The following is a 15,496-nucleotide window of genomic DNA, read 5'->3' as shown; positions in this document are numbered from 1 at the left end:
CATCTAAACCTTACATAATAAAATACACACAACACACACAGATGCTCATATTGTGAGATTTTCACAATCTTAGATTCATAACTTTCATATTTTGTGTACACAAACATTTATTTTTTTCTGTCATGCTCTTGACTTTACATCAACTTCTATTATTTTTAATCTGACCTCATGAGTTTTTCCTTCAAAAAAGACATTTAATATTTATTAAACCATTCTCGCATAGGAGTTATTGTCTCGTCTCCAAAACAGGTGATTTTAGGATTTACTAACCTCCCGAGAACATTTGCACCCCACAACGTATAGGCAAAACCTGACGCACACACTCACTTTCCTCCCAGCTGACTCACTTTTCCTCCTCCTCCTCCAAACTGCCCTGCACCCACTCTGAACAAACACCCCTCCAGGAGAAGACAGAAGAGCTTGATGTTCTCTCGCTCCGCCCGTGTCTTTGTCCGCTGAAGTGTGCCTGCTTTGTGCGAGGTTCAGTGAACTCCAGCATTTATTTAGGCTGAGTGCTGCGTTTACACCATAAAATAAATGACGCGCTAACAACCTCTCAAAAGGAGTGCGTGTTCACGTAATGTGCGGAACGTTTCTTTTTGTCCAGCTGTTTTACGTTCACAAGATCATTATTCAAATAATTCAATATTTTAATAGCCTTAGAAATGGTTTAAATGACCCTTGTGATGCTTTTTTAGGACTAGAGAGTCACAAGTGGCTCTTTAGCTTGTAAACAGTCAGTGTTGATGATATCTGCAAGAAAACTACTTCGTAGTGTTAAAGTTCACCCAAGAATGAAAATTCTGTCATCAGTTACTCACCCTTTCGTCATTTCAAACCTTTATGACTTCCTTCCTTCCGCAGAACACAAAAGTTGGTATCCGAACAGCACTGGCCCCCATTCACTTATATTGTATGGACACAAAGCGAATGCAAGTCAACGCAAAATTTCTTCTTTTGTGTGAGTAAATGATGATAGAATTTTCATTTTTGGGTGAACTATCACTTTAACAAAAACAATCTTTTCAAGCTCTTAGCACAGATGTTTTTGTGTCTTTTTTTGCTTTGTTTGCTGTATATTATTTTTGTATCTAGCAGAAACTGGCATACGATAAGCGTTGACCTCAACAGTTGTACTAAACTCAAAACCTTAGATCTTTTGTTTTCAAAAAACCACCTCTGGTTAAAAATATCTACACATTGAAGTAAACTCAATTTCATAAAAACCATTACGCAGCTATTGTTTTTCACCCATGTTTCCGCATCTGTGTACCGCGCGTTCATGCGAAGTGCAACTTCAGCACCATTGGGACCAGAACAAAGAGAGCAGACTTTCAGATAATCAATCTGGCCATGAAACTCTATCCTAGCCCTGCGGATGCGCCCCTTTTGTCCGAAATACCAAGGTTGGACTCGCTGTGTTGTTTGGAACAAATCGGATTCACGGGGTTGACACGACTCTGCAAAAATGAAACACTTAAACGTTTCTAAATGCCAAATATAAGTGAATAGGTTATATTTGTAAACATTAGCATGGTTCGGCAAGCCAAGTAGGCTATTAATTTCACAGCAGCCCTACAAGGTATTGTTTTGGGGGTGAACTTTGTTATAGCAAGACAACAGCAGAAGGCATGTATTGATTCTTCAGATTCTCATTGTAAGTGCTTAGTGAAGGGATCAATGTAATCAATATGTAAAAACAGGCAGTAACCATGAACAATGGACAGGCGCTTTTGCCAGCATGAATCAAAGGTCGCTCAGTCTACGGCTGTGGCCCCTTGGGACACGGGGCATAGACGGTATTGAATATGTTTCCTTAAATTATGAATGTGGATTTAAGTGGTATAGGAATTCCCAGGGGATCTGCTGTTTAATATGGTACCTTTCTATGAAACTGATGGGGAGGCAATCTAATAATGAGAGATGCTTATGTGCATAATGTCAGGCAGTTCTGAGTAGGGCACTTTTAATTTTTGGCACCTGTAGTTGGATGGAGCTCTGAGTTTTAGGTCATGTCCACGTAAATTCGTTTTCGTTTGAAAAGGCAGCATTTTTCTCTGTTTTGGCCTTCCATCCACACAGAGATGGCATTTTTATCAACAGCGGATCGAGCTTTCGTAAACAATGATGCACTGTTGTCATGTGACGGAGTTGTTTTAGACTATGTCTACACTAGTGCGTTTTCATTTGAAAACGGAGCTTTTGTTTTCAAAACGCTCTTCGTCCACACTAACGTTTTCAATAGTCTTCCAAACACTGCCCATCCACATCCACACTGAAACGTCTGAAAACACTTACATCCAGGTAACGTTACTGTGCATGTGTAAAACATAAGACACGACAGCCTTTGTCCTTTCTGTCAGGCATTTATTTAGGTTCTTTCTACATTATTATGTCACGGCAATGTGGAACAAAGACACCAAGGTTTTTTATGTATGGACAAAGAGGTAGGGATGCTACTGCGGGTAACACAAGACTATAAAGCTGCAAAAGTGAAACTTAACTCGTGCTCCACTGCCAAACAATAACTGCGAGTAGGCTAATTAAATATTCCGGCTCCTAAAATGCAATCTAAAGTCCGTTACATATGCATGAACTGACATTAATGCTATCAAACTAGAAAGCAGCCAAAACAACAGTGTCAACAGTGCCCTCTAGGGGTGGGAATCTTTTGGTACCTCACGATTCGATTAATCGATTCTTGGGGTCACGATTCGATTAAAAATCAGGTCACGGTTTTTTGATTTTTAATAACGATTCTTTCTCAAAAAATTAGATGTGATATATGTTTAGATTTTATTCCATTTTGCTGGAATGATGGCATTCGATGTGAGTCTTTACGTTTAGTGTTCTCAAATTACTTCACCTTTCTTTTACAAAGCTTGCATATTTCATACGTCTTGTCAAGCTCCTTCTTACCATAGAGTTGATAAAATCCGAAGTATTTCCAAAAACTTGCCCTCGCTAAAAATGGGACGGGTTGTATTTCTTTTAGCCCCGCCATCGCTGTTGCTGAGCTTAAGGTGTGCGGTCTCTCGACTGTCCGGGTGCCTCACCGCTCTCGCAAAAAAGTTCCGCCTTTTTTTTCCCAACAACATCACCAATTGTTAGAACTAGAAAATCGATTTTTGGAAATCTGTGAATCGATAAGAATTGCTAGAGGACTGAATCGCGATTCATATGTGAATCGATTTTTTTCACCCACCCCTAGTGCCCTCCGTTTTCCTCATCCACGCTACAACATGAAAACAATGTTTTCAAATTTATCCACTTTCGAGTGCATTTCAAAAAGCTCCATTTCGTTGACAAAAATGCCGTCTCAGTGTGAACGAAAGGCCAAAATGGAGAGAAAAAGATGAGTTTTCAAACGAAACGCATTGTGGTCTTAGCTTCTCTCAAGTTTGCAGTAACCAACTTATATACTGTGTTAAAAACCTTTGCAAACAGCTCGATAAACAGACGTTTAAAAATGACTCCTGCAAAACACGACACAATTGAAATCACGTCAATCAAAAATCCCATTTGTCTAGAGAGCCTATTTATTTCCATCCCTCCACTCAGCTCCTGCCCACAGAAAAATCTATCCATTTATTTGTAGTTCATTGTTTATGAATGACTTTCAATGACTTTCAATGCCCTCACAAACAATATCTTTTAAACCTAATTTTCAGATTTTGGCTTTTGTAACCTTGCCACTTGGTGCAACTTTAGATGGAGCCACCATTGTATTCACCCCGCAGTGATTTACAAGTGATTTATAGTTGTATGGGGAATAGGTAGTGTAGACTTCAGAGTCCGTGCTTTGGCACTTTATGCTCTCGGCTGTTCTTCCATTGTTGCGAGAGACAGATGAGAACGATATGACCTAATCATACAGTCAATGAGCTGAGCGCAGTGGGGGCCGCGACAGAGGGGCCACGTGCGTATGCGGGAGGGGCCCACAGCTAATAGACGCTTAGATGTTATTGAGGTGGAAAGTCGAGTTGCTTTAATTGGCCATGAAAGACCTTTGTCACAGACAGCGGGCCTCTTTTGAGTGTGTGGGTGTGTGTTGAACTTGCATGTCATTCTGTATGGGACAAAGATGCCCTGTAAGAAGTGTGACCAGCAGACATTGTCCGACGCATGGCCAATCCATTACCGCATGCATATGAGACCCAGTTCAGACCGTTGTACTGTAAGAGATTTACTGCAGTCTAAACAAAGCATACAGTGCTGCATCACACCTGGAAGTGCCAGATGGCACACGCACACTTGCATCTGCACTGTTAGGATCTTCTTTTCTGGTCTAAAATAAGTAGCTTTATCATGATACTGTATATATGCTGTTTTATCATAATTTTGGACTACAGCTTCTGCTTTGGAGTGCAGTATCCGTAATGGAATATATAAAGCATCTGTAGACTTATATAGAAACAACTGTTAAATAAGAACAATAGAAACCTAGTTTTGAAGATTTGAAGTTGCCTCTCCTAAAAAAGAAATACTGGGTTGTGTGAAATCCCTTAGATTGGTCTGCACTTAAATAGCAGTTGCAATATTTTTACAATTACAATAATGAAACACAATTGGACGAAAATATTATTACATCTATTGGAGGGAAATCATGTGCAGTTTTATAGCTTTAAATCAAAGTTTCGTGCTTGATGCAACGTACTGTATTGTATATGTAGCGTTTGTTTTGTCACCTAACTTATTTCACAAAAATCATTTAGCATCTTAAACAGCAGCTGATATTTTAAAACAAGTATTTTATGAATATCAGTCAATTATTAAGTCAATTTAAAATACTCCAAAATATTGAAATCGTATTAGACTTAGTAGTCAGTCCTGTCTGTCGAGTTTTGTGCAGCTGGTGTGAATATAATGAATAAACTGGACTGCAGCCCGGTATGAGCGTCCCGTGGGGATAATGTTGTTTCTCAACCACACAATCGCTATGTGCCATTAAATCATTATAGCGCTGTATCTTCCCAGCAGTCTGTATAAGCGCGTGTGCTAATTGTCTGAATTGATCGTAACTTAATGAACCAGAATGAATTAATAGTGACATTAAAAAAAATGATGTGACGCATGCTCTACAAACTGTAGCTTGCATCTACTCCTCCTGAACTGCAGAGGGTGGTAGGGGCTAGGGAGCAAATGGTTTTGAACTATTAAACTAAAGTTAGTTTAAACAAATGCATATTGTCTCTTATCTCCACACTTGTACGTTCTTTATGAAGGGGGTCTGTTTGTTGTGTGGTCTCCAACAATTTTTAGGTCTTTTTGTTTGTTTTGTTTCTTTTTGACAATGTAAAAAAATGAACCAAGATGCCATCTTGTGGAACCGCTAGTTAGAACAAACAATTTCGATGTGTACCGAACAATAAGCATGGCACACAAAAATATTGGATAGTAGTCAGTGTTAAATAACTTGAACTATTTCAAAAACTATTATTGATGCTTTTTACTATTAAAGGTCCAATGTATGAATTTAGTGGGATCTAGCAGTGAGGTTGCGAGTTACAACCAATGGCTCACTCCACCCCTCCCTTTCGAAGCACTATGGTAGCTCACACAGGACTAAGATGTCGTCATTTTTTCGCTTTGCCGAAGGAGATAATGTGTTTATGAAACGAGTTCTGTAGAGCAATTTGTCCGTTTAGGGCTATTGTAGAAACAACACAGCGAATTCCATGTAAGTAGACAAAAATAGCTCATTCTAAGGTAATAAAAACATAACACTTCATTATGTAAGGTCTTTAAACACCTCTGAAGATGTAGTTATGTATATTATATTGCATTTCTGTCAATAGATCCTTCAACAAATAACACCTTTAAATAAACCGTTTACATTTGACCCCGCCTTTGTCGCTTCATTTGCCATTGTTTATTCGATAATTGTACTCGGTTTATTGCAGTGCATGCTGGGATTGCTTTATCTCTGAATGATGTGTGCAGTTACTATCTTAATCTATGATACCTTGAAATGCTGTGTTAAAACAGAGCAAATATTTGGGGCTTTTTTACTAACTTTGACTTTATTCATCTAATACCTAATAAAATCCTTGCATGTGTTGTCCATTTTAATCTACATGTGTAATAAACAAAATTCATTGAAAGTATTATTATGCAGTCTTATAGATCCATCCATCATCTAGTCAGGGTGTCTTAATTGGTGGTATATTGTGTGCAGCTGCTAAGGGTCTGTGGGGGAAAGTCGTGTTCTCCATCTCTTTTTTGTTGACCAGCAGATGTGATCTTATCATTCCTCATCAGGAAAAAACTGAACGTAATGGCCATCTGGATGTAAACCTTTGACAATATCCAAAGCATTTGTGACATTGGGAAGTGTCCCCCTGCCAATTTCCCCCCCATTAGCTTGTAATTTGTGTGTAATCAGTAACTGTTTTTAAAAGCAACAGGATGGTTGTTTTTAGTCGCTTCTCACATTCTCGTTGTATCTCATGATGCACCAGTTACTTTTTCAAACAGTGTTGAACTTGATTGAACTTTACACTTTATTAAGTATTTGCTGTAAAAGACATAATTTGTAGAATTAAATAAAAAATGTAACCAGTTGCTAATATGGTGTCAGAGACAAATGCTGTCACATGACCTTTCATTAAGCCCTGCCTTTAAAACCTTTTTGGCCACTCCTACTTTGGTGGCCATATGCAGAGCCATTGAGAGAGAGAGTCGCGTCAACTCCGTTGACTCCAATGGAACAGTTTTTTCACAGCAATCGTGGTTCATGGAGGCTCTCAATAGTTCCCGGAAGTTGCTAGTAATGCATGAAGCTGCGGCTTTAAACAGACCAACTGAGGTAAACTTTTAACCCATTTAAAGACGTAAGTCATTTAATGAATAAAAGAATGAAAGAAATAAAGCATTTAAAGAGAAAACATAACTTCCTGGAACCATCTGAAGGCTCCATGAATCACGTGACACTCGAAAATTTTGAACTTCCGTTGGTGCAACTCTCTCTCTCAATGGCTCTGGCCATAAGGAGCCGCAGAGATGATGTGTTTTTGTAGGCCAACCCTGAAGTTAGCACTGCAGTGGTTCCCTTGACCGAAAGCCTATGCATTTTTCCCATTGACTTGGAAGATCGCAAAAAATAAGCTCTGATTAACAAAGGTTTATGATGTTTACACGTTTTGTCTATCGAGATAATCTTTACAAATGAACACAACATTTGTTACTTTCGAACAAATGGAATCGACACTTCGACTCCATTTACTGTCATTCAAAACGGGGTCAGGAATACGAATATAAAACAAATGAATGTAACTTCAAAAGTGTGGGAACTTTTGACCGGGAACCAAACTCTGGCATCTCCTAAGTCATGAATTGACACAAAAATGCAGTAATTTCACCATAAATGCATATATAAATGAAGTTTTCTACCATTTTTTATTTATGTTGTTTGTTTAATTTAGCAAGAAAAGCTGATTAAAATGTTGTGTAGTACAAATATTCTGCAGTGTTTATATTGCGTGAGGAAGGTGCTTCTATGCAGATAGTGACAAGCAGGTGGTTTTCTGTGTTGGGCATTAAACAATAAAAAGTATTTAAAAATAATCACTTGTCATTTTGTAAATCCAACAATATATGCTATAATAATAACCCAGCAACAAGAACATAATATATGATTTGTGACTTCCTAGCTGTTGCTGATTTTTTTACGCTTTTAAGCTGGATGAAATGCTTTATAGTTTGTTTCCACAAACTTGATTTTGATTTGTGTCCCGTTATGTGCACAGACTCACATTTAAGCAAAGCGCGACGCTTTCATTCATAGCAACTTACAAAGTCTTAACAGTTGTTTAGAGAAATAAAAGCTTGAAGAGGGACAGACGAAATATAGGAGAGTTTTTAATAAGAATGTTAGAATTTAATGTGATCGGATTGAAGGTGAAGATTGAACGGGATATATCGCGTGCCCTTTTGTGAGAGTAGTAGGCGTTGCTCATGCTCTGATTACCACAGTGTTTTGGATCGGATGTAAACATGTACAGTCAGAGAGAGAGAGTGGAGCATTACTTTTACCTTAAACATGATTGTTTTAAATGCACCAATCACAAAGACAATTTAACCGATTTGAGTCAATGACAACATAAAAAAATTACGGAGTCGAAAAGGGGTCGACGAGAGTCGATTCCTGTCTTGGAGTCGAATGCGACTTTAGGGACATTAATACTCAAGGAATCAACTCTTTTGGAGTCAGGTGCAGCTACAGGGGGCGGAGCTAAGCGAGTCTCAACTGGCATGACAGAAAACAAATACATTCTGACCAATCAAATAATTTCAGAACATAAAACCTACCTTTACAGTAAAGAAAGCCTATCGGGAATAGATACTTTCATTCTAAAACGCGTTATGCATTCAATATACAATGACAAGTCGCCATGGTAACAATAAATGGCAGGTATTTTTGTAGTCCATTATTGATGGTTTGGAGTTCCAGGAAGAGCACTTATCTGTGAACTCAGTTCTGCCCGTCCGGTGTGAGATAATTAAATTGCACGTGAAGAAGATTACAGAAACATTTAACGCATGATGTTTATTTTAGTTTCTAAATTAGACTCGTGCACAAGGTGAGAGTGACACGTACACATTGGCATCACATTTTTCAAACTCAAGCTCTCAGTCAAAGTAAACTCACATCTGGCGCAATAGGGAGTAAATGCACTCTTGAAATAAGAACTCTCCGTGTGAAGGAGGGAGGCATTACAGTGATGGAGTGAATAATTCAAAAGGAAGGACGTCTCCACCTCCGCCATCAATCAGAGTTCTCTCCAACACCCTGTCACCACTTTCTGACCTACTCTGTAATGCACGGAGACCACTTAGACTGCTTAAATGACACGCCCTACTTTGAAAGTTAGACTTGAGGTGTAATTGCAGAGGAGAAATTTAACTGTGAGTGTGTCCATTTACATGCTTTCACTCAGAAGTATCTCTTTAGATTTACTTGCCAATTACCTCTAGTTAACGGGATAGTTCATCATTTACTCACCTCCGAGTTGTTCCAAATCTACAGTACATAAATGTCTTTGTTCTGATGAACACAGAGAAATATATTTGGGAGAATGCTTATAACCAGACAGATTTTGCCCCCCATTGACTCCCATAGTAGGAAAAATTATTTCATTTGTTCTGTTGAACACAAAAGAAGACATTTTGAAGAATGCAGGACAGCAAACAGTTCTGGGGCACTTTTGACTACCATTGTATTTTTTCCTACTATGGTAGTCAATGGGGGGCGTGATCTGTTTGGTTACAAGCAAAAACAACCAGTGAATGGAATTTAAGAAAGATATTTACATTTTCAGCAACGCTATTGTAAATTTGTAGACTTAAAAAGTAGACTAAATCACTTCAAATTATTTGAAGAATGTTATAAAAGGAGTTCGGAGACGTCCATCGTTTCTTTCCATTATCGTATTTCTGCTTTGCTAGGAAATGATCGGATGTCATCCAGCATCTAGACTCTTGTCTCTGATTGATCTCTGTTGTCTGGCTCCTGGTACCGTCAAAGATTTTTCTGAAAGCTTAGAAGCCTCTGGAATCAGTCCAAAAGCTCTTTTAGGGCTCTGTGTATCTGGGAAATATACTCTCCATGTCATTTTCATGAAATATTCACAGTTATGCTCTCCTTTCTGAGGAAGCTCTGACAGATAAAGATATCACAATTCCAAATGTTCATTTGTAGATTTTTGAAGATGCCAGGGACCCTCATGAACCTTTGATGACAAAGCAGAAAGCAGCTCATTTCACTTACTAAGAATGTGTAATCTAGGTTAAGAGACCACAAGCTAGGGCTGGGCGATATGGCAAAAAAGTAAACTCGATAGTTTTTTTCTATATTGATCGATAACGATATTTATTTCGATATATATTTAATTACAAAACTGTATTTAAAATAATCTATTTTAAATACAGTTTATTAACAAAAGTTAACCTTTAACCAGTTAAAATTCAATTAAATTAATGCACTGTTGCAACACAGAGGATATTAGGCCATAAACAACATGTACCAGTTCATTCAGTCTCATTTTGACTCAATTGACTCGTTAAGTAAAGGGAGTGTTCCTTCAGTACATTCAACCAATGAAAGGGCTCCGTTACTGCGTACATTCGAACGCTATTGGCTCAGCACCTGCGCACATACATAACGCTGCAATAATGTCTTGCTCGAGTAGTGGGATTCATTCAATGCATTCAGTGAACCTTAGTCTTTCAAAAAGACATCTCACATAAACTGTAGTACATTTCTTTAATCATGCAGGCATCTTACATACAAGGTTCAATATTTTAATGTGCACACAAACTCACTTCATTACATCTCTAATCTGTACAGGGCAGCGCTGGTTTGTTTCATAAGCACCAGCTCATGTTAGCAGATATGTTAACGATGGATATATAAACGTTTGTGCTTGAGTTTCGAAGTAACTTGCTTGCAATTGCGCCTCAAGTTTGTTTTGTTTAACCGGCGATTGCAAAAAAAAAAGACCCTTGATAAACCGCGTGATGACAACTCGAGGTTAGTTTCACCTTTGTTTCCGCTTCCAGTAATGTTTTCCTCCTCATGTCGAGTTTTCTTTGCCAAGTGCAGTATGAAATGGACTTTGTACTTTGACGCGCATGTTAAAAGTTGCACGCTGACTGACTGTTGTTGCGTTTATTTCTGCTTTCTGTTTGACTGTAAGATTAATCCATATCGAGTCAAAATGCCAATAGCTTATCATCGTTTTTGAAATACATTCTATTGCGATTCGATATGATATCGTTTATCGGCACAGCCCTACCACAAGCACTCATTACGATGGAAGACCTTGACTTGGAAAACTACATGTCTTTAAATAAACATAATAATTCAGTCATCTAGTTTGTCATGAGAAAAACTTGCAAATTCAGCCTGGTTGAAGGTCATGTCCACCAGACTGCTATAATTGGGTCCTATCATCATTTTGATTGGGCGGAATCAGGGCATAAAAACAGAATTTGTGTAATGTGGAATGGCACAGAATCTGGCAAATGTAGTATTTTTTTAACTAGAAACTAGTGCTGAACAGTTGATAAAATTAAAATTGGATATAATAACGTCAATAATAATTATTCAATATGTAATCTGCTTCTTCTGCTTGTCTCTGCAAATGAGTGATGCAGTTTCGTGTACTGCATTTGTACACGGAGTGTGTAGTGTACGTGGAGTGTTCAGCTTCTGTGTCTCACTATTACGCGAACACAAACTCACATATTCAGAGCTGATCTGAGTTTACTTTAGGGCTGTGCAATTAATCAAAAATTAATCGTTATCGTCAATTTTGGCCTTCAACAATTACAAAAACAAAATAATCGAGTTAAAACGATTATTGTGCTGCATTTCATTTTGCAAGAATCCTCTCTTTTCTTGTGGTATAAATCCACAGCGCACCCCTTTCCTTTACAGTGTTTCAGCTGTGCTATTTCTTCACATTTATTTTTCATTTGAATTCACAGTTTAATATCTAAGGTTTTTTTCTATGTTGTTTTACAAGTTAATGAGTAATTGTGTTAAATAATCAGGATCTATATTGGCCAAAATATTGGCCAAAATAATCATGATTATGATTTTTATCATAATCGAGCAGCCCTAGTTTACTTCACAAGTATTTCACTGTTTTATTTAAGAAAAGCTACTGTCAAACACACAGTGAAAAGGACTTTGCAGCAACCTGTCAAAATAAAAGTCTGGTTACCTTGAACAAATAATGACACACCCACATGAAAAAAACTGTAGTATTTTTTCACGTGGCATGATGCCGCTAAAACTTGATTTTAACGGCATCTAGCGGGGAGGATGCGAATTGTAACCAACGGCTCACTCCACCGCTCCCCCTCCCTTTTGAAGCACTACGGTGGCTGACACAGAACTGAGATGTCGTTATGTATAAAAACATAACATTTTTATAGTACATATAGTATACTTAAGTATTTTTTCATATCACTATAGTATAGTAAAAAAGGGAAAACATGAAATCCAGAAAAAAACACACAAAAAAAACACAATTTCATAGGGCCCTACTATCAGGTGAGTTTCTCTACAATATATAGACACGGAGTGCAGTTTATAAAAGCGACTGACTAATCAAGAAACAAAGAAACTAAATAATTAACCTTTTATGGCACAGAATGAACTTTGTTCTCTCTCTAAAAAAAAAAACAGGCCGCAGACGCAGTGTGTCATATCCAGTATAGGCATACTATAATCTGTGGTTTTGAAAAGTCTGTGTTTTTAGTAGACAGGTGATTTTGACACCACACCACTTTGTGTAAATATACCTACGATTCCAGAGAAACTCGTACATTAAATTGTTTTTCAACATACACTCAGAAAAGCAACCTTTTTATCCTAAAGTGTTGGTATCAAAACAAACGTCACTCATTGTCCTATCAGATCCTTTTCAGAAATCAAAACACCTTTGATTCTTCTATGGAAAGATGACAGCTTGTGGAGAGCTCTAGTACTCCACACCTGACCAAATCTCTCACCCACACAAGATTTCGTAAGCACACACACGAGTCATTTTTGGAGGCCTGAACGAACATGTTTCTGTCTTCAAAGGATTACTGCACATAAATCAAATACCAGCTTTAATACCTCTCAACGTTTGGAATGCTGTAAGTTGCCAAAGAGGAAAAAAAACATTAATGAGATCATGTTATGTTCTAACAGTCTTATTAGTAGTAGCACATAATGTTGTTGACAACGTGCACCATATTGAGTTATTGATCTTTTTTACACTTAGAGGAAGAAAAACAGGTGTTTACAAGAAATACTGCCTGGCTGTGGCATTCTACTGAATGGGGTTGGCATGTGGACAGGGGAGTGAAACTTCTTGGACTCAAACCAGAAATCCCTGATTTTAACCAACTGTAAAGTAACTGACTCTTAAAGGAACCATTCATTCAAAAACGACAGTTTTTTACTTTTTTATTTTATTTTCATTACAACACTGTGTTATTTCTTTGAAAAAAGCAAAACAATAATGTCTGAGCTTTTTTCCATACAATGAAAGATCAAAACAGTATCAAGTATTTTTTGGGGGTTGCCTGATATTCTAAATGACCATCTACTTTTTAATTATGGCTGTCAAAATCCAAAATAAAAGTTTGTTTCATAAAATATTTCTGTGTATTGTGCATATTAATTTTATATTTGTAAAAAAGTACACATGCATGTATTAAAAAAATATATAAAATAAAATAAATAATAAACATGTATATAATTTAAATTATTGGTTAATATAAAAAAATACATGTAAATCTTTCCTAAATATGTATAGATGTATGTGTATACTGTATGTATTTGTTTATAAATACAAAATGAATATGCACAGTACAAAGATGTAAATTTTGTAAACACAAACTTTTATTTTGGACTCGATTAATCGTTTGACAGTGCTATTTTGAATGTTTTGACATTTTGCCTTTGCTTGTGTTTTTCACAAACGTAATACACAAAAGTTTGCAACATGATGATGAGTATACAGTATGACAAACATTTTCACTTTTGAGTGAACTATCCCTTTAAGACAACATGACAAACTTATTCAGTCAGCGTGAAGCTGAACGGCAACTGTTTCTCCCACATGCAGAGACAAAAATGAAAAAACAAAGAAACAGGAAGCTGCCAGAGTGCTTGTGTGTCTAACAAGCAACGTCAACATACTGTATGTGTGTTCATCTTTGCATACACACACCCACACATGAAACATATCTGTAACTGTAATGTCATAATGGCCCGGTTTCACAGACAAGGATTAGCTTAAGCCAGGACTATGCTTTAGTTGAATTAAGATATATAGGTCACTTTTTAAAAATGTCTTAGAAAACTACCTTACTGATGTGCATCTTGAGACAAAACAATGCCACTGACATATTTCAAGATATATTATAAGTTATTTTAAGTTAAGACAGCTCTAACATTAATTTTAGTCTGGGTCTAGCCTTTAGCCTCGTCTATGAAACCGGGCCAATATGTTTTCATGTTTTTACCTAAAAATGATAAATGTACTGATTTAACGATCCGTATTCCTTCATGCTTACGTATCTGAGCTTGTCTGGGCATGTACGGTAAAAACAGTGTTGTGTGTGCATTGTTAGTCAGTATTATCCCAGTCTGAAGTTTCTTTGAAATCAGCGAGACAGGACGAGACATGCTCACTTAACCTTTTGGTGACGTTATTGCAGTCACAGGTTATTGCACTCACAGGCTGACTTCTAAACTTCTTAACATTCAAAGATGAAGTATTAATGAGTAATAATAAAGCGTTTGCATATTATTTACCACACAGTTGTTGTAAAGAATAAAAAAATACATGAAATGTTACATGACTGAGAACAGTAGACTGATGTGGAGACACAAGTAAAAAAAATGCTAATATGGTTATGTGATACATCAAAAATTCTGTTATGCAAAGTACTTTCCTAACATAATGCATTATTGTTCCTGTATCTGTTGTGATAAATGTGTCAAACCGTAAGATATAATATCACTTCACTAGTGTGTCTGTGGAGTAATGGGCTCAGTTAGTTAGAAAACATTGCAAATAACCTTTAAAATGTTGAGTATATAACACTGTGCATGCTAAAATCTCTTATATTTTGATCATACTGTCATCTATGATAGTTACACACATAAAGTAACTAAACATAATAAATCACTGATCATTTATCCTGAATCCACTAAAACTACATCTAAAATCGAAGGTGACTCACCATGATTGATGTTTCTTCTGTGTCTTTGCTGTGCACATATTAAATGTCCAGGGTCTGCTCATATGAAAGTAGAGAACAGGAGCTACATGCATTATTTCGTCAGTGTCCTCTGGCTTGTTCTTTCTCTCTTCAGTGCTGTGGGTTGAGTCTCCACTGACTGCCATGATGTGGGTGTTTTGTATAACCCTCCCTCTCCTTTTTCTCTCTTTCATTTCATACCTTTTTTTCTAGCTTTTGCCTGTCCTGCTCCAGACGTCTCACTTCTTGTCCCCGGGTTCTGCTTGAATTTCTGCACTGAATTTTTTTGACTTTAGTAGAACTGTTATATAATGTCACCCCCCATCTCACCTAACTCACACACACATCTGCTTCATTTGGTCCTGTCCTGGCACGCCATCTATGAGAGCTGTGATCCATCGTAAGATGCCCCAGTCACCCAGAGCACTTTTCTACAGTACTTCAGTCATATTAAAGTGAAATTCTGTCATCATTTACTCACCCTTGAGTTGTTCCAGATCTGTATAAATTTCTTTGTTCTGATGAAAACAGAGAAAGATATTTGGAAGAATTCTTATAACCAAACAGTTCTTGGACCCCATTGAGTAGGAAAAATTACTTTATACATTTTTTGTTTTTGTTTTTTGTTGAGCACAAAAGAAGATATTTTGAAGAATGTATGAAGTTAAAGTAAAAGGTAAAGTTCTTGGGCACTTTTGACTAGCATTGTAATTTTTCGTACTATGGT

At 37.2% G+C, this 15,496-nt stretch overlaps 1 protein-coding gene across 2 annotated transcripts in view; it reads right to left on the bottom strand.

Moving 5' to 3' along the window:
* lzts1 (leucine zipper, putative tumor suppressor 1) overlaps positions 1 to 15,020 on the bottom strand; it is a 31,158-nt gene extending 16,138 nt beyond the window's left edge. For both annotated transcript variants that reach the window (XM_057356815.1, XM_057356814.1), the window contains exon 1: positions 14,752 to 15,020. The gene's annotated coding sequence lies outside the window, so the exon portion shown is untranslated. The remainder of the gene's footprint in view (positions 1 to 14,751) is intronic.
* Positions 15,021 to 15,496: the final 476 nt, after the last annotated feature.

The sequence above is a fragment of the Triplophysa rosa genome, linkage group LG17 (assembly GCF_024868665.1).
Source record: "Triplophysa rosa linkage group LG17, Trosa_1v2, whole genome shotgun sequence".
Classification (NCBI taxonomy): domain Eukaryota; kingdom Metazoa; phylum Chordata; class Actinopteri; order Cypriniformes; family Nemacheilidae; genus Triplophysa; species Triplophysa rosa.
The sequence above is the reverse complement of the archived record's forward strand: the minus strand, read 5'-3'. Positions and strand labels throughout refer to the sequence as shown.